General features: G+C 39.0%; 1 protein-coding gene across 16 annotated transcripts in view; it reads right to left on the minus strand.

The window, feature by feature from the left end:
• The window catches only part of ICA1 (islet cell autoantigen 1), a 141800-nt gene extending 128182 nt beyond the window's left edge, over positions 1-13618 (minus strand). For 4 of the 16 annotated variants that reach the window (XM_041727648.1, XM_041727645.1, XM_041727639.1 and 1 more), the window contains exons 1-2: positions 13481-13618; positions 433-523 (exon numbers count right to left, since the gene is read on the minus strand). The gene's annotated coding sequence lies outside the window, so the exon portion shown is untranslated. Of the gene's footprint in view, positions 1-432; positions 524-12620; positions 12756-13160; positions 13438-13480 lie in introns of those variants that run through there. The other 12 variants (XM_041727649.1, XM_041727647.1, XM_041727652.1 and 9 more) reach the window with 8 other exon arrangements.
• Between the last annotated feature and the right edge of the window lie 11953 nt (positions 13619-25571).

Consider the following 25571-nt stretch of genomic DNA (forward strand, 5'->3'; position numbering starts at 1 on the left):
TTCTATGTCCTGTCTTTGCTGCAGAGTTCATCTTTGACTATCTATAACAAATGCTGGAATCCTGTAGCATGCCTCCTGAATTTAGCTTCCAACTATACAATCTCAAGTACATAATTTTCTGCCAGTTTCATCTTTCCATTTTTTCTTTCAGAGATTAACTTCATCTAGAAATATTACCAGTATTTGATATCTTGTTTTGTCTTTGGGTTTATTTTTCTGGTGCAGTCTTAAAACTAAGTAAGTCATATAATTTAGAGCCAAAAGGAAGTTGAGAAACAATAAAGCCCCTTTTTCTTGCATAACATATATAATTGTCAAATCACTGTTATACACCTGAAAATATTATAACACTCTACATCAATTACACTTCAATAAAATAGAAATAGATAATTAAATAAATCAAGAATAGAATAAATTAAATAACATGGGGACCTGTGATCCAGGGAGGTGACTAATGGGTCTCAGAGAACAAAGCCAAGTAGCTTCAGAGCCAGGGCTTCAATGCAGGCTCCTGATGGCTTGCCTAATGAACAGAAGAAACACAAATCTGTCAGAGGTTCCAGGTAATGAGTTAAAAAATAATTTAATGTTTGTACATTTCTTTTGCTCCAAGTTATTTTTCATCTTTTTTCCCAGTGGTTTATCTTTGGTCATTTTCTCTTATGTCAATAATGATTTTTATAATTTCCCATGAAGAGAAGGAAGTATGTTTTAAGTATAAATGTTAAAACAGTTTTAGCAGAAACAGAGAAAAACAATTTCTCCACATGTAATTATGTATTTAAAAAAAACTGGTTCTTCAAATCACAGTTGAAAAATTGCTATAGATGGTGGGAAGTTGAAGTAGTCTTCCATCATTTCAAAAGCTAAATATTAATTAAAGGAATATCATTTTGGGGCACCTGGCTGACTCGGTAAAGCATGCAACTCTTGATCTCAAGATTGTGAGTTTAGCCCCACTTTGGGTGTAGTTTAATGAAAAATAATAATAATACAGTAATGTGATTTTGACTAGCTTTTATGACTGTTTTTCTTCTTTATCAGATACCACAAACTCTTCTATTCAGTTTTGTTCAAGTTATGATTACTTGAGCATTCCATGTACCTTTATATGGATTCTATCTCTATTTGAGTTTGTATCTCCTGCAAGTGATTTCTTTTCCTGCAAATGATTTTTTTTAAAGATTTTGTTTATTCATAGACACAGAGAGAAGGGGGGGGGGAGAGAGAGAGAGAGAGAGAGAGACAGAGAGACAGACACAGGCAGAGGGAGAAGCAGGCTCCATGCAAGAAGCCCCACGTGGGACTTGATCCCGGGTCTCCAAAATCACACCCTGGGCTGCAGGCGGCGCTAAACCGCTGCGCCACCGGGGCTGCCCTGCAAACGATTTTTGATATTTCATAAATTAACAAGTACAAGTAAAACACAATAATGCTTAAATTTTGTAAGTCAGCAAATCTTATAAAAGCAAAACAGAATTCTAATCTTACTCAAGGCAACTAAAGGATGAGTGAATTTTTGTTTAAACCTTATATGTAGGGCAGCCCGGGGGGCTCAGCGGCTTAGTGCCGGCTTCAGCCCAGGGCATGACCCTGGAGACCCGGGATCGAGTCCCACGTCGGGCTCCCTGCATGGAGCCTGCTTCTCCCTCTGCTTGTCTCTCTGCCTCTCTTTCTCTTTCTTTCTCTATATTTCTCATGAATAAATAAATAAAATCTTTAAAAATAATCTTAAAAAAACTTATATGTACAAATTGTTAAAATTTGCATTTTCTGTTAATGAATTGGGGTCATAAGATTTTTTAAATATTTATTTATTCATGAGAGACACACAGAGAGAGGCACAGACATAGGCAGAGGGAGAAGCAGCCTCCCCTTGGGGAGCCCAATGGGGAACTCAATCCCAGGACTCTGGGATCAAGCCCTGAGCTGAAGGAAGAGGCTCAACCACCCAGGCATCCCAGGAGTCTTAGGATATTTTTAAATGATCATTTCATTCACATTTCAGAACAGCTCAGGTACTACATACAGGTATTAACTAGCCTTAATGCTTCCCTAAACATACTAAAACTCATTCCTAAAGTAAATACTTCAAATGTCAACATAACTTATCTCCCAATATAAAATAAAAGCCAGTAAATCCATGATCATGTAACAAATTTGTGCCTCCTCCATGTCACTTCACCCGTCTGGCCTCACTTTGCTTGCCTGTGAGACAGTAAACCGCGCTAGCTGACATCTAGGATACTTTTGGTCACAAAGACCATAAAGCTGATTTTAATTCATTTTAGAGACATTTATCTATGAGAAAGCCCTAAAATAATGATCACATCTTCCTTTTTAAAAATGAGGAAACTGGGGTTCTAAAAAGTTGTCCAAGAGAGCAGGATAAAAATCAAGTTCTCAATAAAGGAAGCTGGGATTGAAACACTAATCTCCAGTTAGCAACCTGGTGCTCTCCTCAGTCTCTGCCTCAAGAGACTGTTTCTCAAAGGAAAATATCCAACATAGCATTTCATATTCTAAGAAACTGGGAAAAAAAAGTCAAGATATTCCCTAAAAGGTTATCATTCTCACCATTAATATTAGTGAAAAATATGATATCCCCACAAAAAACAAAGAACAAAAAACTCAAATGGCTCAGAAGGGGCATGGGCTAGGTCTTGCTCTTCTCTTACAGCCTTGCTTGCAAAGGACAATTGATGGTGAATTTTGTGCTACAATGAAAATCATAGCAGCAATAACAAAGAAGCTGGCATTTAAAAACAAAAAACCTCAAAAAAATCCACAAGAGCAAATAACATAAAATGGATTAAAAGACTGGGAACAGGGCAGCCTGGGTGGCTCAGCGGTTTAGCACTGCCTGTGGCCCAGGGCGTGATCCTGGAGATCCGGGATCGAGTCCCACATCAGGTTCCCCGCATGGAGCCTGCTTCTCCCTCTGCCCATGTCGCTGTCTATGTGTGTGTGTGTGTGTGTGTGTGTGTGTGTGTGTGTGTTTGTGTGTGTGTGTGTCTTTCATGAATAAATAAAATCTTAAAAAAAAAAAAAAAAAGACTGGGAACAGATAAAGAATAAATATGGTGTCTTTGCTAAAGAAAAGATTTTTTAAAACAAAACCTTGCTTATAAATTATATTCACCTTTGATTTTATTTAGATTGGTTTACATTACTTCCAAATGTCAGTTCAAATTTAGCAATGGGTTTTAATCTCTAGTATTTATGGTGGCTTTTTCTCTAAAAGCTCAATTTCAAAGGGTGAAGACAAAAGTCCTAATCAACTTCTTTAAAGAAAAAAAAAAAAAGAAATATTACATACCTTTCAACTGCCATTATAGAACATTATTAAATGATAGGAATACATGTTTTCCTTAAATTATACTTCAAAAATGCACTTTATAATCGGAAGACTCTTATCAATTTAACAATTTTTTTATAGAAGAAAAATATGAAACGGTTAACTTTATCATCTAATATCATGCTGTCCAAATACAATAGTCACTGGCCATTTTTGGCTGCTGAGAACTTGAAATATGGCTAGTCTGAATTTAGATATGTTTTTGGTATCCACTGGATTTTTAATACTCAGTAGACCCCCCAAAAGTAAAATATCTCATCGATACATCTTAGATTTATAGGCTATAAATCATTTTAGATTTATATTTTATATTTATAAAAAGATTGTTTTATATCAATGTATTTGTACATATTCACATTTATATAACTATATTATATATAAATACATATTTATACATTCTATTTTTCTATTTATATATTTATTTTTTAATTTTATGTTATAATATTTTGCACATATTGGGTTAAATAAAATATATTATCTAATTTCACATATTCCCTTTCAGTTTTTTAAATATGCCTGTAGTATGTTTTAAATGACTTATATGGTTGCCATTTCCTTTTCACATACAGCCTTAGTCTAAAGCATTAAGCAAATCAATAAAGAGCTAGAAATTAATTTTATAACTCAGGTCACCAATATTCTACAGATAGAACTTTAAATAGTTCTTTCTCCCTAGAATCTGTCAGAAATGTCATTACAAATATAAAATTCCATATATGTACATATATATGTATATATACAAAGACTGTATATATGTATATATAGATATATTCACAGGCATACTGTTTATAGTTTTTTTTAAATGACCTACATAATGACTGCATCCACATTTTCCTTGTAAGTTGCTTTAAAAAAGTCCAAATCTATGTGCAAAATGCACTAATAGTTTTGGTTTTTTTAAAGATTTTATTTATTTATTCATGAGAGACACAGAGAGAGAGAGAGAGAGAGGCAGAGACATAGGCAGAGGGAGTGGCAGGCTCCATGTAGGCAGCCCGATGTAGGACTCGATCCCGGGACTCCAGGATCACGCCTGAGCTGAAAGCAGGCACTTAACTGTTGAGCCACCCAAGAGTCCCTGCACTAATAGTTTCAAATCAGATTCGTGGAAATAAGAAGATAATAAACTACTATAAGACCATCAAAAAAAAAATCACTAAAAGTGAAAAGATAAAATTGTCTCTATGTATATTTATATATATACACACACACCTACAAAGTATATGTACATATTTGCAAATGAAATATACTATATACAATTCATATACAAATATATAGAAATATATGGTTAATAATATTACAGGTATGATAGAAGTATGTGAATGTATGAAATTACACATAAGCATAATTTCAGCAATCAGAATAATCAGGGAGACGCTGTTTACAAGGTTCTTTAATATTAAATTCATAAGTTGAAGCAATTATAGAGATTATCAAGTAATTTCTTACGCCTTCACTGATTCACTCAGAGGTAAGAGAGAATTTATAAATCATTCAGTCAAATCTCCTCTTTTCACAGGGCAAAGAACTGAGACCCAGAAAACATCCCAAGACACAGAGTAAGCCTGTTTCATTAGTCTTAAATAACTGAAATACACACACACCAATAGGTAGTTTAAAAATGTCTATACTATGCACAGATAAATGACCACAGCTCCTTTCTCTGGAAATGGCTTGTAGTCAAGGACTTTCCTTGGTAAAGTTGTAGCTACTAACTCATGTGTGAGTCTGGGCTGGCTTAAGAGCAAGGGATGAAGGCTGCCTAGGCAGGGGAGGGAGAAGCAAGAAGGGGACTTTAAAAAAAAAGTCAAGCAGCAAAGGGAAGCAAACAGAAAGTTCTACATCTTCATGTATCCCAACTAACAGAGCTACCCTTACCTACACTGGGTCATCTAATTGGTATTATTTGAGAACTAGTCAAAAGATCTCTTTTCCAGACTCTCTACTCTCTTAGAAAAGCTGCTTATAGGATTAAATAGCAGCAACACCCAGAGTAAATAAGGCACAAGACTGTTTTTTGTTTTGTTTTGTTTTGTTGATGGGTCAGGAAAGATAGGGCCATGGGCATATACCTGGTAGGGCAGGGAGAATAACCAAGAAGTAGTCCAAAGGGGTGCAGGTCCAAGTCAGGAGTGCAGCAGGGAAGAGAAAAGCAGGAAGCAGAAAGGAGGGAGTGGTTTGGCACCAATGCAAAGTTTACCTACTTCACAATGATGCCCATGCTGCCTATGGCAACACTGAAGAAAGAGCATTAGATACAAGGACATTAATCCTGGCCTTCAGGAAGCAACAGGTGGAAGAAAACTCTCCAGGGTGATGATGACCAGTCCCCCTCTTCATTTACTATAGGGAATCATGGCTCTTGGCATTGTGCTAGGCACCCTCTCTCATAGCTTCCACTCTTCGTGCACCACTGCTCACTTCTTTGGAATTATCCAGCACCATGACTATAACTACAGCTGTTCCTTTCTCTTTGTCTGGAAGGGAGAGGTCTCACCCCCTTTCCCCTTCTCATCCTGCTGGGATGGCAGAAGACAGAATCAGCTAGCATTGTTGACTAGAGAGTTCCAGAAAACAATATGGAAGCTAAATGGTTTGTATGACAACTTTTGTATGCAACTCTGCAGCTTTTAGAGTGCTTGCTGGAGCACTTTCTCTAGGAATACTTCATGGAATCCTGATGGGCCATGCTAGAGAGGCCATACAGAGACATTCCGGCAACAGTCAACAACCAGCAGTAATTGCTGCATCCGCCCAACTATTATCTCCTCTCTTCAAGTTAATTAACCTCCCTTTCTGCCCTCAGCCCAAGTTCTTTAAACTCTTTCCTCCTCCAGTTACCATCTCTTCCTTCTCTTCACTGAGGTCTTTTCAGCCCACACAGTTCCCTTCTCCACCATGCCAGAGAAAGTTTTCACTATGAATCCAACTTAGGTCCTCATCTCACTTGACCTTTGACCAAGCTCCCCTTCCTTAACTGTTCAGCAAACACTTTACACTTCTGAATCTCTTCTAATTTCTTTGATAGCTCCTCTTTCTCTGTGCCCACATCTCAGTGACCTACAAGGTTCCGACCTTGGTTGTCTTCTACTGTACTTCACCTGCCTCTTTAGGTGATTTAATACACTTTGTGTGTGCTAATGACATCCAAAATTAAACAGCTCCCCAGAGACAGCAGTAGGGAGATGGAAATATGGACGTGGTGCTCTAAAGAAGTGTTTAAATTCCCATCTCCCCATTGTAATCTTCACCTGGATGTCCCACAGGTACTTCAGCGCATCTAAAACTGAACCTATATCTCTCCATCTGCATCCCCAAATCATTCTATTTTTTTTTCCCCTGTGGTTCCTATGTTAATTGCCAGGACAAAATCCACTAAATGGTCCAAACTGGAGATTTGACTTCTCATCTTTTATAGCCAGTCTCCAAGTTCTCTCCATTCTACCTCCTAAAAAGCTATTAGTTACATCTTGTCTTTTCTATGTTGACAGCCAGGACTTAGTCTAGGCCTTCAGAGGCAAAACTATGCCTATATTTGCCCACTCCAATCTTTCATATTATGGTCTGAACTATTACTATAATATGCAGTTCTAATCATGCTGCCCTCTCACTCTCAATGCTTTAATTGCATTCTCTTCCCACTAAAGAAATTCCAAACTCCTTGGCAAAAAACATCAAATGAAAATTCAAAATTTCACTATACTCCACACAGAACTATTTTCCAGCCATTTCAGAAGGCTAGAGCTTCCCTGAATACACTATGCCAAGGCTCTGTGAAATTTCCTTCCCTTGAAATGCTCTCCCCCCCTTTATCCAATTGGCCAATTTAGAGCTGACTTTAAGCTTCTCTCCTCAAATGTCACCCCCTCAGTGAAGGCTTTCCTACTTGAACACCCACCGTTCCATACCCAGGGATCTCCCACTCCTATCCTTAACTACAGTCCTTACCTGCCCCTTGCTGGCAGTACCCTGCACTCCCAGTGCTCTTCTGCACTGAGCTAATTACATCCACATCTGCACTACACTGCAAGTCCCTTGGGGGCAGGAACCCTAACTGGTTCATCTCTGCCTCCTTACGTCAAGCACAGTCCCTGAAACACAGCAGGCCTTTGGTAAATATGTACTGGACAAAGGGCAGTAATTGTGTGCTTCCTATTCACTGAGCACTTTACATGTGTGAAGCACTTAACACCATTATCTCATATGTGGACACAGCCACAATGAAGGAGATACCACCCCATTTTGCAAATGAGAAAAAAAGCTGAGAGGAGGGTATTATGCTAAGTGAAAAAAGTCAATCGAAGAAGGACCATCATCATATGGTTTCACTCATATGTGGAATATAAGAAATGTGAAAGGGAGTATAAGGGAAAGACGGGAACTGAGTGGGAAAAATTAGAGAGGGAGAAAAACCATAGGGGCTCCTAACTCTGGGAAACAAAGGGTTGCGGAAGAGTCAGTGGGGGGGATGGGGTAACTGGGTGATAGGCATAAGGAGGGCACTTGATGGAATGAGCACTGGGTGTTATACTATATGTTCGCAAACTGAATTTAAATTAAGAAAAAAAAGCTGAGGGATCCCTGGGTGGCGCAGCGGTTTGGCGCCTGCCTTTGGCCCAGGGCGCGATCCTGGTCGGGCTCCCGGGGCATGGGGCCTGCTTCTGTCTCTGCCTCTCTCTCTCTCTCTCTCTCTCTCTCTGTGTGACTATCATAAATAAGAAAAAAAAAAAAAAGAAAGAAAAAAAAAAAGAAAAAAAAGCTGAGAAAGGTAAAATAATTTGCCCAAAGTCAATAACTGGTAAACTTAGGTCTGCTTTTGACTCCTGAGTTCCTGTTTTTAACCACTCCATTCTACTCCTGAATGAAAGAGATAAGATAATGGGCCCCATTTCTATAAATTGTTTCTATAAAATTGTTTTTAAAAAAGAATTTCTCCTGGTCACAGGCTCAGGTGCTGTGTTAGTCCTAAAACCGTTGCCAAAATGGTTCTTGTGTACAACAAAACTTTGATGATGGCTATCAGGGTTAGCACCAGAAAGGAGAGGCAGCACCATTTATTACAATTATCTCCTCAGTCTCTGGCTTAGGATACACTTCTCCAGACACATGCAGAGAAGGCTGTATTTCTCCCAAGGATCATTAAGTTTCAGACGCTGGTGTCCATGCCCTATTCTGGGAACAAAGACGTGGGTGTGAAAGATCATGATGGTGGCAAGTAATAGAATGGAATTTAATGTATGCTCTGGGGAAGTGGCCGCTATGATCTTAGTTCTCCATGTACAAATACTCTCACCTTTAGAACAACAGGACTTTCTGTTCCAGAATCTAGACTCTTAGGGTTAACAATATACCATTACCTACATGGTCAGTGATCCATTCCTGAACACATGTACCTCATGCTTCCCACCTCACAGGACTGAATTGCATTCAGTTATCCTTTTTGGTCATCTTCTTCTAATTCTACATATTTTCTGTTAAATGTATTCTAAAATTAGCCTCTTTTTCTCTAATTCTGATAACTTTAATATCAGTCTCTGTTTTCTAATACTTCCACCACCTCCACGACTATCCAGTACATAACTGAAACCAGTCTTGCACTTACCCTGATGAATACATTTAATAATCTCAACTCACAGATAATCAGACTTGCCCAAGGTCACTCAGCTAACAAGGACACACATGTATGGTGGGCTCCAGATATGAGGGCTATTTGCCAGTATTTTCTTTATAAACTGGATACTATGTTGGGGACTCTCTCTATTCTCAAGCCTTTTTCAATCTGCCAAATTCTTATTGGTCTTCTAATCCTTAACTCAGGGGCCACCCCCTTCATGAGTCTTCTCAGGTTTTCTGTTTGCACTCTTCCTCACTCTGTCATCCAAGTGGGGTGTCTTGGCCCTGGGTTTCATCCTCTCCTTGCTTTCACTGAAATGTAACTGTCAGCAGATTCTTCTCTTTCTCTCTGTCTTACTACGCTGTAGGCTCCTCCAGAGCAGGCTGGGATGTAGGTCTTGTCTTGGGATTCCCAGCACTAGAATGGTGCCTAACACATAGCATACGTACGACAAATGCTTTGCTGAGTACTGAATAGTGACCCTACTCCTCTGCTGTGGTCAAAGGCCTAGTGAATGATGTCATCTGACTTAGGAGGAAATACTTCTCATCATGAGCAATGCCATTTTCTCAGCTTTTCATGAACTCATTGTCTCACTAGGTTTATACGAGGATAAGTAGTTGCTATTAGTTGAGGAACTACCACCTGTCAGACACTAGGATGTACACTTCATGTACCTTATGCTTATCCTGACAATAATGCCAAGTTGACATCATCCTTTTGAGATGAAGCTCAAAATCAGCTACCCTAAGTAAATGGCCTTCAGTCATATAGAAGGAAGGCTTTGTTTTAAAAGCATTATAAAATGTCCTATTATGTATAGTTATCCCTGTCCTGGAGAGATTCATTAGTATCTGAAATCATTTATGTATACACACACACACACACACACACACACAAACACTACAATTAATTTAGTTGCTGGAATAGTGAAAACATGGTTAACTAGCATTTACAGAGGTTCAACACAATTCTACTATATGCATTATCTGGGGTAAATCATGCCTATAGTCTTAATTTTCTTATAAACAGGGATTATAATATCTACTTACTTCAAAGGGGATTTAATATTTAAAAAAGCTCATGTTTGCCAAAATGTTTTGTTAAAGAAGTGGGCAGAGTCCCATCTTAGAGCACTATGCTGGATAGTTTAGTGCAGTGTTTGTCAAAGTGGTGACATCAGAGCTACCTGAGGTATTAACAGCAGATGAGAGAAGCCAGACTGGAAGTCCAATTTAACAAGTTCCCAAATGATTCTATTGGACACAAAAGTTTGATAAATACCAGGTTACAACAATGCTTCTCAAGATTTAATATACATATGAATCACTTGCAGATCTTGTTAAAATGCAGATTTGAATTCAGAGGGCTGGGGATGAAGGGGCGGGGCAGGTTGAGATATCTATGTCTAACAAGCTCCCAGGGGAAGCCAATGTTGCTGGTCTATGGATCACATTTGAGTGGCAGGGGGTTGGAAGATCTATCCCCACTGGAACGAATTAGCTTTGCTTTGTTCCAGGACGAGAGATTGAATCTCCCAGATTCAGGGAGTATTCCAGAAAGCCCAAGCTCTTAGCATTGCTACAAAACACTTGAACTACTCAAAACCAAATTGGAACACATTTCCTATCCCAGGGGGAAAAGCAGTAGCATCCTTTTCAGATACAGACAGTACATATGTTTAGCATGTAAAAGAATAATTTACTATTACTGAAGTCCTATTTACTGTACAAAACATTTAAATATATTATTTTTAATTCTGACTACAATTCAACAAGGTGTATGGTCTTACTCTATAGATAAGAAAATGCTAACATAGAGAGCATAAGTTACTTGCTCAAAGTCACATGGCTATTTACATGCTGCAGGTAGGGTTCCAATCCTGTTCTTTTTGGGATTCAAAGCTTACATGTCCTCTGCACGTCCTCCATGATACTAGGGATGATTGTGGTACAAAATGTGACAGCTTAGGGAAAAAATATTTTCTCATATTATTCTTGAAATTCAAAACTTTGCTAAGGCAGATTCTAGATGGGGGTGAGGATGGAGATAAGGTTAATTAATTAGTGATCTATAATGCCTCATGAACAAAAACATGCAGATAGTATCTTTGACTATGGTTCCCATAAATCTAATACTACAGATGGAATAAAACGGACATCCGTGACCAGTGCACTGATACTAAATGTTGCCACCTACCATCAGGCTTCTAACTGTGAAACTCAACCATAAAAAGGAACAGTTCTTTCTGACCCTTGTCGCCTATCAACTTTCCCACTTTCTATTATTTGAGGTTTCTGTAACCCTAAATTTCACCCCAACACAGGTTGACCCTGCCATGTGATTTCACAGTTACCACACTTCTCTTGCCTCTAATAAAACTGCCTGCACCTTAGAAAAAAAAAAAAAAAAGTACTGTTCAGTCAAATACATTGAAAGTGCAGCAATCCTGAAGATTTCCCTTCAAGTAACAAAATTGTCTGTATTTGTCATAAAGTTGACATAGAGAGAAATGCATGACAATAAAGATGCTCAGGGAAATCAGTCAGATACTCAAGTGTACCAAGTGGAGGAAACACAGCTATGAAATAAACCGTCTAGGCATTTACCACCCAGTGCCTTTACCATTTCATGATCCATGGGTGGAGTATCCACAGTGTTTTAAACCTCAGGTTGCTTAACTGTTGTTTTCTAAATACTCATCTTTAATAATAGAATTATCTACCTATATAATGCAAAATGTACATTTAGAAAGCCACATCTCCAGTAATTAAATATATACATAGTAATCTAAAAGCAAACCGTGATGTTTGAACTATTAATCATAAACTGATTTGGCCCCTCTGATATTCTTTATGCAAGACATTTCAAAAATAAAGACTGAAACCTAAAAAGAAACTGGTTTGAAAACCCACTTAAAAGTATTTTTAGGCTGTGTATGTGATTTAAATAGAAGGTAGGAAACTGAGTCTGGAGCATTGATCTCAAACCAGTAAGTATTTCCTACTTCACTCCCTAACCCCAACAGTTCAGATCTCAGAAAATCTAAATTAAAGGTCCACAGAAACCAATTTGAGATTTTTCTGGAGAGCCTTTTTACTGTAATGTTTGGACATGAACATGTTTGCAATGAGTCATATTTATAGGACCTTAATGGCCAATGCCTTATGTGCCTTTCTTCCTACATTTAATATCATTCTCAATCCAGCTGGTGATATATTTTCCAGGCCCTCATAATTTTTATGAAGTTACCAGATCTCAGTTTCTAAGGCTGCTACCCGGCACCTTTTCTCATGCTGATTTTTTTTTTTTTTTTTAAGCTATCTAAACAGAAAAGAACCTGATTCTCTTTCTAAACTGTAAATCTCCCCAACCAGGTAGTTAATGCCTTTTCCCAGCAAAAGGGCACTGTACTTCTGAGACCCCCAAAGAGAAGATGAGGGGCCTTGGGGACAATCCAAGTTTTTTTTAAAAAAAAGGCAGTGAGGAGAGTGAGGAGGTTAATGGAAGGGGAGGGGGCCTCTGGGCAAAGGCAGACATAATAACAGGATATGACCGCTTCTAGAGGAAGCAGGAGCTGCAATAGCCCGAGGCAGGAAAGGCGGAGTCTGTAGCACCCTAAGGAAACGAGCCGGGGTTTGCAGCGACCTGCCCGTTTAGGGGCTCCTGCCCCGGTGGGGTCCAAGGCTGCTGAGCACCTCGCCTGCGGGAGACCAAGCTCAGGCCTCCCGGCTCCGGTAGTTGAAAGAGGCACCCGTCTGCTCCCTGCCACCTCGGCCGAGGATGGGCCACGGGCGGAGAGAACCAGCAGCCGCCAGGCGCCGCGGCAGGTGAACTTGTCCACAAGTCAGCCCCGGACACACACCAGTCCCTGCCCAGAGGGGCCCAGAAGGGGCCGCGGGGCCCCGGGGCCGGCCGGCGCGGCTGGGGGTGCCGCGGGCTGGGGGTGCCGCGGGCGGGGGCTGGAGCTGCGGCCGCCCCCCCCCCCGCTCCCCCGGGGCCGGCGCGCGCTCTCAGGGCGCGCGCATCCCCCAGACCTGCCCAGGCCCGCGGGGGCGGCGGGGGAGGGGAAGGGGACCCGCCTGTCACCCGGCGGCCTCAGGCCGGCGCCCCGACCGCCCGGCGTCTCCCGCTGCAGCCTGCAGCCCGCCCGGCGCGCCCCCGCCCCGGCCCCCGGAGGGCAGGTACCTCGGAGCCCCGGCCCCCAGGAGCCTCCCGGCCGCGGTCGGAGCGTCCCTCCGGCTCCCTCCTCCGACGTCAGCGTCAGCAGAAGGCGAGGGAAGGGGCGGGGGGAGCGCAGGCACCGGCCCTTCCTGCGGCGCTCGCCGCCCGCCGGAATAGGAGCCCGCGGAGCCCGTGCGCGCCGCAGCGCAGCGCCGCGGCCGGGGGGAGCGGGCGGCCTCGCCTCCCCGCAGACGCCGCCCCCCGCATCCTCGGGCGACGCCCGGAGCGGGGACCCCTCCCGCAGGACCCCGGCGCCCGGAGGAGCGAGGGCGCGAGGGCCTCACCTTCGGGGGGCAGGTCTGGGATGGGGGGGTGAGCCTCCCTCCGCCTGTCCTCCCTGGGGACTCTCCTCGGCCCCCATCTCCTGGGGCAGCCCCCGCTCCGACCTGCCGCCCGGGGTGACCCCGCCCCTGCTCTCCCGCAGGTGTTCCACGTGGCCAGAGCGCGTGCGTCACAATGACCTGGCCGGCAGGTGCGAGCCGCGGCGAACGCCCCACGGGTCCCCCGGTGCAGAGCGCGGAGCTCCCTGCTTGCCTGCACGTTAGGATTTGTGCGGCTTTAGGAGGCAGGAGACCTCACGACTCCAATGCTAAGAAAAGTTACAGGGGCCTGTCATCTGGAAGTCAACTTTGAACTTAAAGGAGAAAGGATGTGTGGGGAAAACAACTCTGTGTGTGTGTGTTTTATTCCCAAACAATCATATCTTTTAATCTTAAGTTATTGACGGTTGTAGTGATTTTGCCTTATCGAAAAAAAAAAAACCACCAAACTCTTGCTTTTAGAGTACCTTGAGGTGATTACACAAAGAGAAGGTGCTGGAATAGGTGCTTCCTAAAATCATCTATGCTAAAAAGCAGTCCCAATGTGCTATGGCTCAATCCCTAATTATGTTATAGATTTATAAGTAAGTTCATAGAATAGTCACTGATTGAAACAATTTTTTTTAAAGATTGTATTTATTTATTTATTTATTCATGAGAGACACACACACAGAGAGGCAGAGACACAGGCAGAGGGATAAGCGGGCTCCATGTAGGGAGCCTGACGTCGGACTCGATCCCAGGACTGTGGGATCATGCCCTGGGCTGAAGGCGGCGCCAAACCGCTGAGCCACCTGGGCTGCCCTGGTTGGAACAATTTAACAGAGTGGAATGAAAGATGGTTATTGAGTAACGATGCAAACAAATCTGAAATCCACAGCAAACATGAATGGGCTGTTTGCTATGTGCCAGGCATATGCTGTATACCTTACATTTAGTTGTTACTGTAACCCACTGCTGTAGATAAAGTTATTCTTATTTTGCAGATAAGACACTCCCTAGAGCGCCTTTAAGTCATTTAGCTAATAGGATATTGGGCAAGGGTTTGAATCCAGGGTTGTCTGAACCATGAGAGGTTTAGCTTAATCTCAAGATAGAAAGGTGCCTAGCCAAGATGAATAAAGTATAGGTGTTGTTGACATTTTAAAAGAAAGTTTTTAAGATGGTACAGCTCCAGAAATTTACATAACCTTAAAAGTTGACATTATTGTCTGGATATATTCTTTGGGGATTTTGTTTGTCATAGATGTATTTGAGCCTGTCCTAGTATGGCACAAAATATAAAGCTGAGCAAACATCAAGTCCTTCATAAATGTTTACAAATAAACAATGAATTAATATGATCTACAAAATAGCAAGTTGTTGAAAAGCTGAGATTCAAGAGAAACTTTGGAAGAGACAACATTGCTCCTATATATTTGGGTTTTATAAAAAGCATTCAAGGTAACCTGTTAACAATACATGCCAAGCCAAATTATTTTTGCTCTTTATAAGAAGGAAAAAAGAAAAATACAAAACTCTTTAAAATGAGCAACAAAGGCTTCTTTGCAAAAGAAAGACAACTATTTTGTTTTAAAATACTTGCTTCCAAGAACCACTAAATAATGTGTAAAAACGTATTATCAGGAGTTAAAAAGAAAAATTATTTTTTTTACCAGAATGAAGCACTATTTCTAACATAGTAGGTACTCCATGAATGTTGGGTGAATGTATCAATCAGTTGTTTGAAGAACTGAGAAATAGATCACAAAATCTCCTGACTCTGTAATGTTCTCCTTTCCACTAGTGTTGATTTACTAGTTACATGAAAATGTATTAGAAACCCTATTTATCAAAGGCTGGCTTTGTGGAAAATACTTAAATTTGTTACAAGAGAGCCAGTAGAATGGCAGGTTGATGGTATGTTCACAATATCGCCTCAAAATGCAGATAATTGAAATACAAGTACTGGGGGAAGTGAATGAGAAAACTGATTTATGTAACTAATTACTCAGGTTTCCTTTTACTTTTCTAAATGCCAAGGTGAAAACTTGGGCCACGAGTCAAGCAATCTATCATGGATGCTGAAAGTGGCTTTGAAGACAATGTCTAAAAGTGAACAGGTATGTGATACAAGCCCTCTCTGGTCCAAATGGCATTGAAATTCCTTGGGCTCCCAGAGAGGTTAAGATAAATCTTTAAATGACTTTTTATCATGGTTATTTTTTTCCTAACATTAGGATATTTCAGGAAGGAAATAATAAAACTTATGCCCATTCTGCATCACCACAATGAAGGCTTTTCCTTTCCATTTAAAGAATTATTCCATCCATAAACTTCCATTTGTTTCTGGATATCCAGTTGTTTCAATTTTACAAAGCACCCACAGAACCTGAAACCTGCTGAGAACCTGAAACAAGTTCTAAGAGAATAGTTATTGAATGATGGAATCTGAAATTAAGGAAGATATGCAGTAATGTACCTTTACCAGAATGTAACAGGATGACAAAACTTTTCCATAGAAAAATTACATATTCAACTTAATGATTTTTTCAAGGGGTTCCAAGGGGTTAATTGAATCTCATGAATTAGGAATTGTGTTAGGCTCTCATTAACAGAGACCCAGAAGAGCAGTGGATTAAATGAGATAAAGGTTTATTTTTTCTCAGATTATGGAAATTGGAAAGTAGGCAGTCCAGAGCTGGCATGGCTTCTGATAGGCCCTCCTCTCCTTCTGTTTCACCATTCTAAGCAAAGCAATATTGCTTAAAGTTAAAATCCAGGCAAGGATGTGAAAAAGTAGAAACCTTCATACATTGCTGGTAAGAATATAAAATGATGCAGCCACTTTGGGACAGTCTAGCAGTTCCTCGAATGATTAAGCAGAGTTACCAGGTGGCCCAGCAATTCTACTCCAAGGTATATCAAGAGAAATGAAGACCTGTGTCCACAAAAAAACTTGCATGCAAATGTCTATGGCAGCATTATTCAAAATAGTCAAAAGGTGGAAACCATCCAACTGTTCCTCAGTGGATGAATGAGTAAACAAAATGTATTATATCCATATAATAAAATATTATTGGGCTGTGAAAAGGAATAAATACTGGTACATACTGTAACTTGAATGAACCTTGAAAGCATGCTAATTGAAAAAAGCTAGTCATAAAAGTCCATATATTATATGAATACATTTTTGTAAAAGTATATGATAGGAAAATCTACAGGACAGAAAGTAGATTAGTGATCATTTAGAGTGTATATATGTATACACATACACATATATATATATCTCTCAATACATTTGTATAAGTTAGTGTATGAACATACTTATAAAAACTGTTAATCTACATTTAACACTATATATATATACAACACAATAGTACAATGCAATATTTAGTGGACTGTTGATAATATATTTTTAATATGTATTTTTGACATTTTGAGTGCTCCTTATGCTCTCAGCCAACATGAGCAAGTGAGGAAGAATGCCTTTCTTTCTTTTGGTGAATGGGAACCATAATGCAAATAAGTGCCTTACCATTCATCCAGACAGATAATTATAGTTGCCTACTGTTCTGAAATCCTTTTGCTTTCTGACTCATCTTTGAGAGCATCATATATACATAGGGTACCTGTTCTAGAGTAAGATGCTAAGATAGAGCTGAAGCTATTATTATTATCAATGTATTTAATAAGAGCTGTACATATAAATCTCTTCCAAGTTTAGCTCATTAATAAGACAAAAATCACTTTTCCTTGAGTTACCGGAAAATTAATGTTAGATAATCTGTAAGAATAAATGGAAAAAAAATGTTTTAAAAATTATCATTAAACTTGTCTGATTTTTATTGGTGATAGAAATTTAAATAAAGCTTAAGCTAAATTTTATTGGCAAAATGAAGTCATTTTTCCCTGTATCGTGTAATACTTAAAGATAATTAGTTGTACTCAACTATCTTGACCAATTTTGGTGTAATTCTTGTCATCATTTGTGCTCTCTCATAGCAAAACAAAGCTGTTAAATTCTCAGCAGTGCTAGTTGTCTTTAAGCAAATTTGTGTGCACTTATGAAAATAGAACAAAAGTTTAATCAATAGCATTAACTTGTGTTAATTAAAATCAACTTCCTTTCCCTTCAAAATTAAGGCTTCAATGAAGAGAGGAGGTTTATTTCACACTGAAGAGTAAAAGCAGTACACCATCTTAGATTTCTGGGTGAATAATGCCCACCTCTGTACTCCCAGTATTATCCATTGGAACTTCTGCAAGAAAAATGCTGGTGATATCATCACTGTAGGTAGAGAACTTTGTCATGTGCCATCTGGTATAATCCTGCCTGACTAGGAACAGCGCTGGGGTTTGGGCAGACCTCAGTGCGGAGTTCAGAGCTGTGTCTCTGATCTCATACATGAGACTATGTCCTCTATGGTAGATTCTTTCATAATGATCCCTGAAAGAATCACTGGTAAGGAACAGGACTTAACTGAAAGTTGAGGATGGAACTTCCTAGATCTTTAGTCTCCCTCTCCCTCTCTCCACAGGAACAGTTTTAAAAAAATAACTAAGAACCCTGGTGTAGATAGTAAAGGTAATTCAGGTGAAGCATCAGCTAAACATTTGGTTTAATCAAGGGGTAAGAGGCTGAATTAGGACTATCAACCATATTTCCTAACTCCCAATCAGATGCACTTTTCCTTTTCTAGTTTTACCTCTGTCACAAATTTGCTTTGGCAGGGACTGCTAACCATTTCCCAATATTTATTCTCCCCTTTTCTCCCATGGTAGTATAAATTTCAGCTGAGTATACATTGTTTCCCAGCTGAAGACTAGATTTCCTAGCTTCCCTGGCTTCAGGGTATGGTCATGTGACAAGGCTCTAGCCAATAGGATATGACTGAAAGATACTTTTAAAAGAAATATACCCTCACCTTTGTTTTGCCCCTTTCCCACTTGTTGGATAACCTTTGGCCATGAAGGTGAGGGCAATATATTGAGGATGGCAAGACACTTGCCACCTGATCTGCCACTCTGCCCTCCTCCTGCATGGGTTGTTTAATGAGAAGGAAATAAAATTCAATATTGTGTAAACCACTATGTTTTGGAATAATATTACAACCCAGCCTTTATCCTAATTAATCCATCTACTCCATGATGTTGAATTAGATCTTCATTTTTCAGGATGTTTATATTTTATTTTTTAAATTTTTTTTAAAATTTATTTATGATAGTCACAGAGAGGGAAAGAGAGAGGCAAAGACATAGCCAGAGGGAGAAGCAGGCTCCATGCACCGGGAGCCTGATGTGGGATTCGATCCTGGGTCTCCAGGATCGCGCCCTGGGCCAAAGGCAGGCGCCAAACCGCTCCACCACCCAGGGATCCCCATGAAGTTTATATTTTAAAACAAGGATTCTCATCTGTGGGTCACAGAGCCTTAATATGAGGGACTTTGGTGTTAATATAAAGGATCATAGGGTACAAATCCCTAATAAGTAATGTATGCAGACAAAACCCCTCCTTGTTGGGGCATCTGGGTGGCTAAATTGGTTGAGCATCTGCCTTCAGCTCAGGTCATGATCCCAGAATTTGGGATTGAGCCCCATATCAGGCTCCCTGCTCAGCCAGGGGGTATGCTTCTTTCTCTGCCCCGCTTTCCCATTTGTGTCCAGTCTCTCTCTCTCCCTCTCTCTCTCTCTCTCAAATAAAGAAGTAAATAAAATCTAAAATAAAACCCTTCTTGATAAAGATAGCAATTATTGAAATATATATGATGTGATTACAAAACAAAATCATTAATGAATTTTTGAAATGCAGGTATGTCGGTAATGAATCTTCTGGCTTTGTACATCTGAAAAAGTCTGTTTCACCTTTGTTTTTGAAATATTTTTCAAAAAAAAAATAAAAAAGAAAAAAATATTTTTCACTGGTAAAGAATTTGACTTTTTTTTTTTTTGAGCTTTAAAGCTGTTGCTGTGTTGTGTTCTAGTTTGTTTCAGACATAAAATCTGTCATCTTTATCTTTGCTCCTCTATGTCTTTTTTTGTTTTGGCTGATTTTTAAGATTTTTTTCCATATTGCTACTTTTAAGAGCTAAGAAATTTGATTATGATGTCCTCAGTATTGTTTTTTCTTGTAGCTTTGGGATTGTTGAGGTTTTTGGTGCTGTGGGTTTCTATTTAATTTGAACTGTGAAAAACTTCAGACATACCCAGAATAACCAACACAATATTGAAGATGAGAAAGTCAAGGGGCTGACATCACCTGACTTCAAGACTTATTATGAAGCTACAGTAATCAAGAGTGTGTGTTGCTGGCAAAAGATTAGACAAATAGATCAATGGAACAGAATAGAGAACCCAGAAGTAGACACCTGCAGATATAGTCATCTAAACTTTGATAAAGAAATGAAGGCAATTCAATGCAGAAAAAAGATAGTCTTTTCAACAAATTGTATTGGAACAACTGGACATCTACATGCCAAAAAAATCACCTAAACACAGACTTTATATCATTCACAACCATTAACTCAAAATGGATCATAGACTTAAATGTAAAATACAAAACTATAAAATTTCTGGATGATAATGTAGGAGAACATTTAGATAACCTTAGATATGGCAACAACTTCTTAGATACAACACCAAAGTTATATTCAATGAAAGAAGAAAAATGGATAAATTGGACCTCATTAAAATCAAACGCTTCTGCTCTACAAAATACACTGTCAAGAGAATGAGAAGACAAGCTACAGAAAGGGAGAAATATTTTCAAGAGGCATCTGATAAAAGACTGTTATCCAAAACATACAAAGAAATATTAAAATTCAAAGAAAATGAATAACAATAAATGGACAAAAATTCTGAACAGACCCCTCACCAAAGACAATATACAGATGGCAAATAAGTATTTTAAAAAGAGGTTGAATATCATACATCATTAAAAAATTGCAAATTAGGGACACCTGGGTGGCTCAGTTGGTTAAGCGTCTGCTTTCAACTCAGGTCATGATCCCAGGGTCCTCGGTTTGAGCCCCAAGTGGAGTCAGACTCTGCTCAACAGGGAGCCTGCTTCTTCCTCTCCCTCTGTCTGCAGCTCCCCCTGTTTGTGGTCTTGCTCTTTCTCTGTGTCAAATAAATAAATAATCTTTTAAAAATTGCAAATTAAAACAATGAGATACCAGTGCACATCTATTAGAATGACTAAAATCCAAAACACTGAAAACATCAAGTGCTAGAGATGATGTAGAGCAAAAGGAATTCTCATTTATTGCTAGTGGGAATGCAAAATGGTACAGTCACTTTGGAAGACTGTCTGGCAGTTCCTTACAGAACTAAACATGCTCTTACCATACGACCCTACAATTGCTCTTCTTAGTATTTACTCAAATGAGTTGAAAATATGTCCATACAAAAACCTGCATATGAATGTTTATAGCAGGTTTATTCACAATTGCCCCAAATTGAGAGCAACCAAAAGATGTCTTTCGATAGGTGAGTGGCTAAACAAACTGTGATGTACCCACACAATGGAATAGTAATCAGTGTTAAAAAGAAATTTGCTATCAAGCATGAAAAGACATGGAAAAACCTTAAAAGCATATTGCTAATGGAAAAAGCCAGTCTGAAAAGGCCATACTGTATGATGCCAACTATATGACATTTTGGAAAGGCAAAAATATAGGGACAGTAAAAAAAAAAAAAAAATCGGTTGCCAGGGACTTGGGTAGAAGGAGGGAGAGAGAAATACTTTTTCTTAATATCCAATATTTTGAATGGCATTTTGTCTGTTTTAGTGCTTTTAGAGGGAGGTATAAATCTGGCCCCTGTCATTCCATCTTGATCAGAAGTCCCTCTATTAATGAATTAATAGTAACCTTGCAATATGTATTTTCTGGATTACTATGTATTACTGCTTTTTTTGTTGAGAAGAATCTTGAATAAGGTCCTTCTGGATAACTCAACTGAAACGTCAGAAACAAATAGCTTGTAAAAGAAGAGATTGAATTAGTAAGAATGAAAAATAGACTATTTTTCAATAATTTTTTTCAACTGAAAGCATTTTCAGATATTGTATTGGCAGACATGAAAAACAATACTCAGGCTTGATAAGGATATGGGAAAACAGACACTGACAGGCTCTCAAATGGAGGATAGAAGCAAAAATTTTACATACTTTTATGAAGGGAAATTTGGCAATACATACAAAATATTAATTGTGCATACCTGGGACTCTGCATTTCTGCTTTTAGGATATTTTCCTTAAAGAAATAATTAGTTGAGTGTACAGAAGTAAACCTATGAAGATGAACATCAGAACACTGTTTATAAAGTTAAACTTGAAAACAGTAAATTGTCCATCTAAAGTAAGGATTAGTTAACTGAATTATATGTTTAGTACATTTACATATTGGAATGTTGACAACTGTTAAAGAGAATAAGGTCAAGACATTTCTTAAATGTTTCACAACACTGTGAAGTATGATTCTATTTAAGTCAATATTTTATGTTTATTATGTATTTATATTCACTAAAATGTTAACAGAGGCTGTCTCCAGGGAGTGATCTCTTTTTGGCTGCGGCTTGAAGGGGGGGGGGGGGGGTTCATTTATACTCTTTAGTAAATGTTTGGCTTTTTTGCAGTGTACATATAGTGTTTTACAATTTGCAAAAATTGGGATCATTTAAATTCTGACTCTAGAAGAAACTAAGAAGTTCTCACATTTGAAAATGTTTGTAAATACTGGTTTATCTTCTACTGGTTTATATTATCAAATTCCTTAATGATTTTATCTTCTGTTCTTCTAATCTCTAGATTAAACTTTAAGCTTCCTCCACGTGCTAAAAGTCCATGGCTTCCTTTCTCCTTGCTGCTGTCACCATGACAAATGTGAATTGCTTAGGTAAAGCTTGGATGCTCCCTAATTGGGGGGAACCTATATAGTGGCTCAAGTTCTTCCTTTTTTCCAATAAAGTGACTTTATTCCTGGGTGGCGATCTTGAGCTGGTTATAAGAAATATGCATAAAGGCATTTGGAGTTGGAAAAGCTTAAAGTGGTTCAGGGAATCCCTGTATCTCTTTGGGGGATTAAAGGTTGTCCAGATTTGAGTGGGAAGAGAGGATTATGAATTGACTTTACATTAAAGATATCTTCCTCCTAAAGCTCTTTTTCTTACTTATCTTGGCATGCTTAAAAACTTCAAAATTATTTTGAATTCCTTTCTAGTAATTTACCTCATATACTCAATTAATTGTTAAATCCCCATTCATTACAAATTTATGATTCACTATTAGAAACTGTAGTTTCTTTTCTACTATTTCTCAGCTGTCCTGTCCATTTTTCTTGGTCTTATTTATCTTCATTGCTTTTCCAACTCTAGCTGTTTCTTGTCTGGAATTTAAAATTTTTTTTCCTTTCATGATTGTACATTTAGACTAACACTAAGCTAGTTAAGATTGTTCACAATAATGAAAAAAGAAGATTGTCACAATATAGGTATTTTAAGTACTTGTTTTTGTATCTACTTTAAGCTGAGAATTGGGCATGTGTGCACGTGTGTGATTGTGTAGGTGTGGTGGGTTATGTTGGGTTGGAGTGGGGAGGGTGATGTGTAGAGTAATAGAAAACAGAATCTATGCCTTACAGTTACTCTTTAAGTATGAAGTTAGTTAAACTCTATTATGATAGTCTGGCTTCAGTCCCAACTACAAAATCTTCCAAAGGTTACATCAAAATCAAATGCCTAATCAAGAAATTCAACACCTTTATCAGTTCTAATTTGCCTTGCTCACCTGCCAACACTGATTTCTTCTGCTTGTCCTCTCCTGTTCACTAACCCCACACATCCTTGTCACCAACCCCTCCCCCCACAAATTCATTCACTCAAGAATGATCACTATCTCCAGGTGCCAGGGCCAGATTTTCCCTGAAGGTGTTCCTCAGCTCCCAGTTCAGAGTACCCAGTAACTCCTGGCCCTTCTAATTTCACTACCACCACTGCTACCCCAACATTTTCTGTATCTTCTAAATCCCTGTTAAAGTTCTCATTAAATGCTCACTGAAGCAATCTGAAAGGAAAACTTTCTCAAGTAGGGAAATAAAGACTATTGGTCTTAAAACCCAGAGCCAGTTCAAGCAGTTTGCATTTTTCCACAAGATATGCACACAGGCAATCAGGGTCTTTGATAGCCAGGACTCCACCTTCTTCATTTGTGTGTCTTCAGCACATCTACCAGTGTGCCTTAGATGTACTATATTAGATATTCATCAATGAACTCACCCATGAAAATTTGTTGAATTGCTGAGTGTTTTGTGTACAACTAGGTTTGTATACACAATGGTTTGTATACACTCCTCTGAGTTGGGGTGGCCTATTATTTCTTTTGGCTCTGTTTTGTTTAAGTCTCTCCATTAATTCTTAACCATTTTTAAAACCTTGATATTCAGTACTAATAATTTAAAACTTTGATATTCAATACTAATGATTTATAATATTGATAGGGTGTGATATTACTTATTATAGTCTTTTTCTCCACTCTTATTTTGTCCTAAAAATCATGTAAGCACTTGTGCTATAAACTATAAATGTTCACATGCCCCCAAATTCATATGTTAAAGCCTAATCCTTAATGTGATGATTTTTTGAGACCTAATTCAGAGCCCTTATATAAAAGATCCCGGGGATGCCTGGGTGGCTCAGCAGTTCAGCACCTGCCTTTGGCCCAGGGCGTGATCCTGGAGACCTGGAATCAAGTCCCACATCAGGCTCCCTCATGGAGCCTGCTTCTCTCTCTGCCTATGTCTCTGCCTCTCTCTCTCTCGATGTGTCTCTCATGAATAAATAAATAATCTTTAAAAAAAATAAGAATAAAAAAAAGATCCCAGAGAGCTCCCTCTCCATGTGAAGACACAGAAGACAGCTGTCTACAAACAGAGAACAGAAAGTGGGTTCTCACCAGACACTGAACCTGCCAGGGCCTTGATCTTGGACTTGCCAACCTCCAGAATGGTGAGAAATAGATTTCTGTTGTTTATAAGACACCTATTCTATGGTATTCTGTTATAGCAGTCCACACAGACTAAAATAACTTGGAAACATGCACATTCCCCAGGAACTTTCTAAATCTATGGCATCAGAAAATTCTGTGGAAGGTCCTCTAAGAATCTGTATTTTTAAATCCAACTTAGTGATTCTTATGGCCAGAGAAATTTGGAAACTCTGCTTTATTGAGAAACTCAAGAAGTCTTAGTTGAGGTTAATTACTGTCTTTGATCTTTATGCCAAACATAAAGCATTAACATCAAAATGCCTAAATGCTAGTCTCATTAATTACCATCTGAGTGTTTTGGGGCTAGTCCAGTGTTTCCCAAATTTGTCTGCAAATTAGATTCACAGGGGTTCTTTTTAAAGAAATGCCATAACTCAGGTCACACCCAAAACAAATTAAATCTCATTCTTTAAGGCTATGATACAGGCATTAGTATTTTTTGGCACGTATATACTAATAAATTAGTATTTATTTCCCAACATGCACGTAAGTTTAGGAACCACTAGACTAATCATTGATCCTCTCTAAGGCTGTGTCTTTATGAGTAAAATATAGACAATAAGTCTCATTCTAAAATGTTATTAGGGGGCCGCCCAGGTGGCTCAGCAGTTTAGTGCCGCTTCCAGCCCAGGGACTGATCCTGGAGACCCGGGATCCAGTCCTGTGTCAGGCTCCTTGCGTGGAGCCTGCTTCTCCCTCTGCCTGTGTCTCTGCCTCTCTCTCTCTCTGTCTCTCGTGAATAAATAATAAAATCTTTAATAAAATAAAATGTTATTAGCAATTAATCTAATTAGTGCCTGTGAATATACCTTATAAGTGATAAAAACGTGTATAAATCTACTGCATTATATTTTAGGATTCAAAGTATTTTGAGTAAAGCTTAACAAATTAGCAAATAAGAGTTTTTATATTTTCTGTATATATACCTTTTTTAAATGTTTATAATTGTGATGGTGAGTTTAGCAGTTTAGCATGGCAGATTTAAGCTAGCAAAAGAAACCACTGTTCAGAAAGCTATCCTTACAATTTAGG

Source organism: Vulpes lagopus, chromosome 13, assembly GCF_018345385.1.
Source record: "Vulpes lagopus strain Blue_001 chromosome 13, ASM1834538v1, whole genome shotgun sequence".
Taxonomy (NCBI): Eukaryota; Metazoa; Chordata; class Mammalia; order Carnivora; family Canidae; genus Vulpes; species Vulpes lagopus.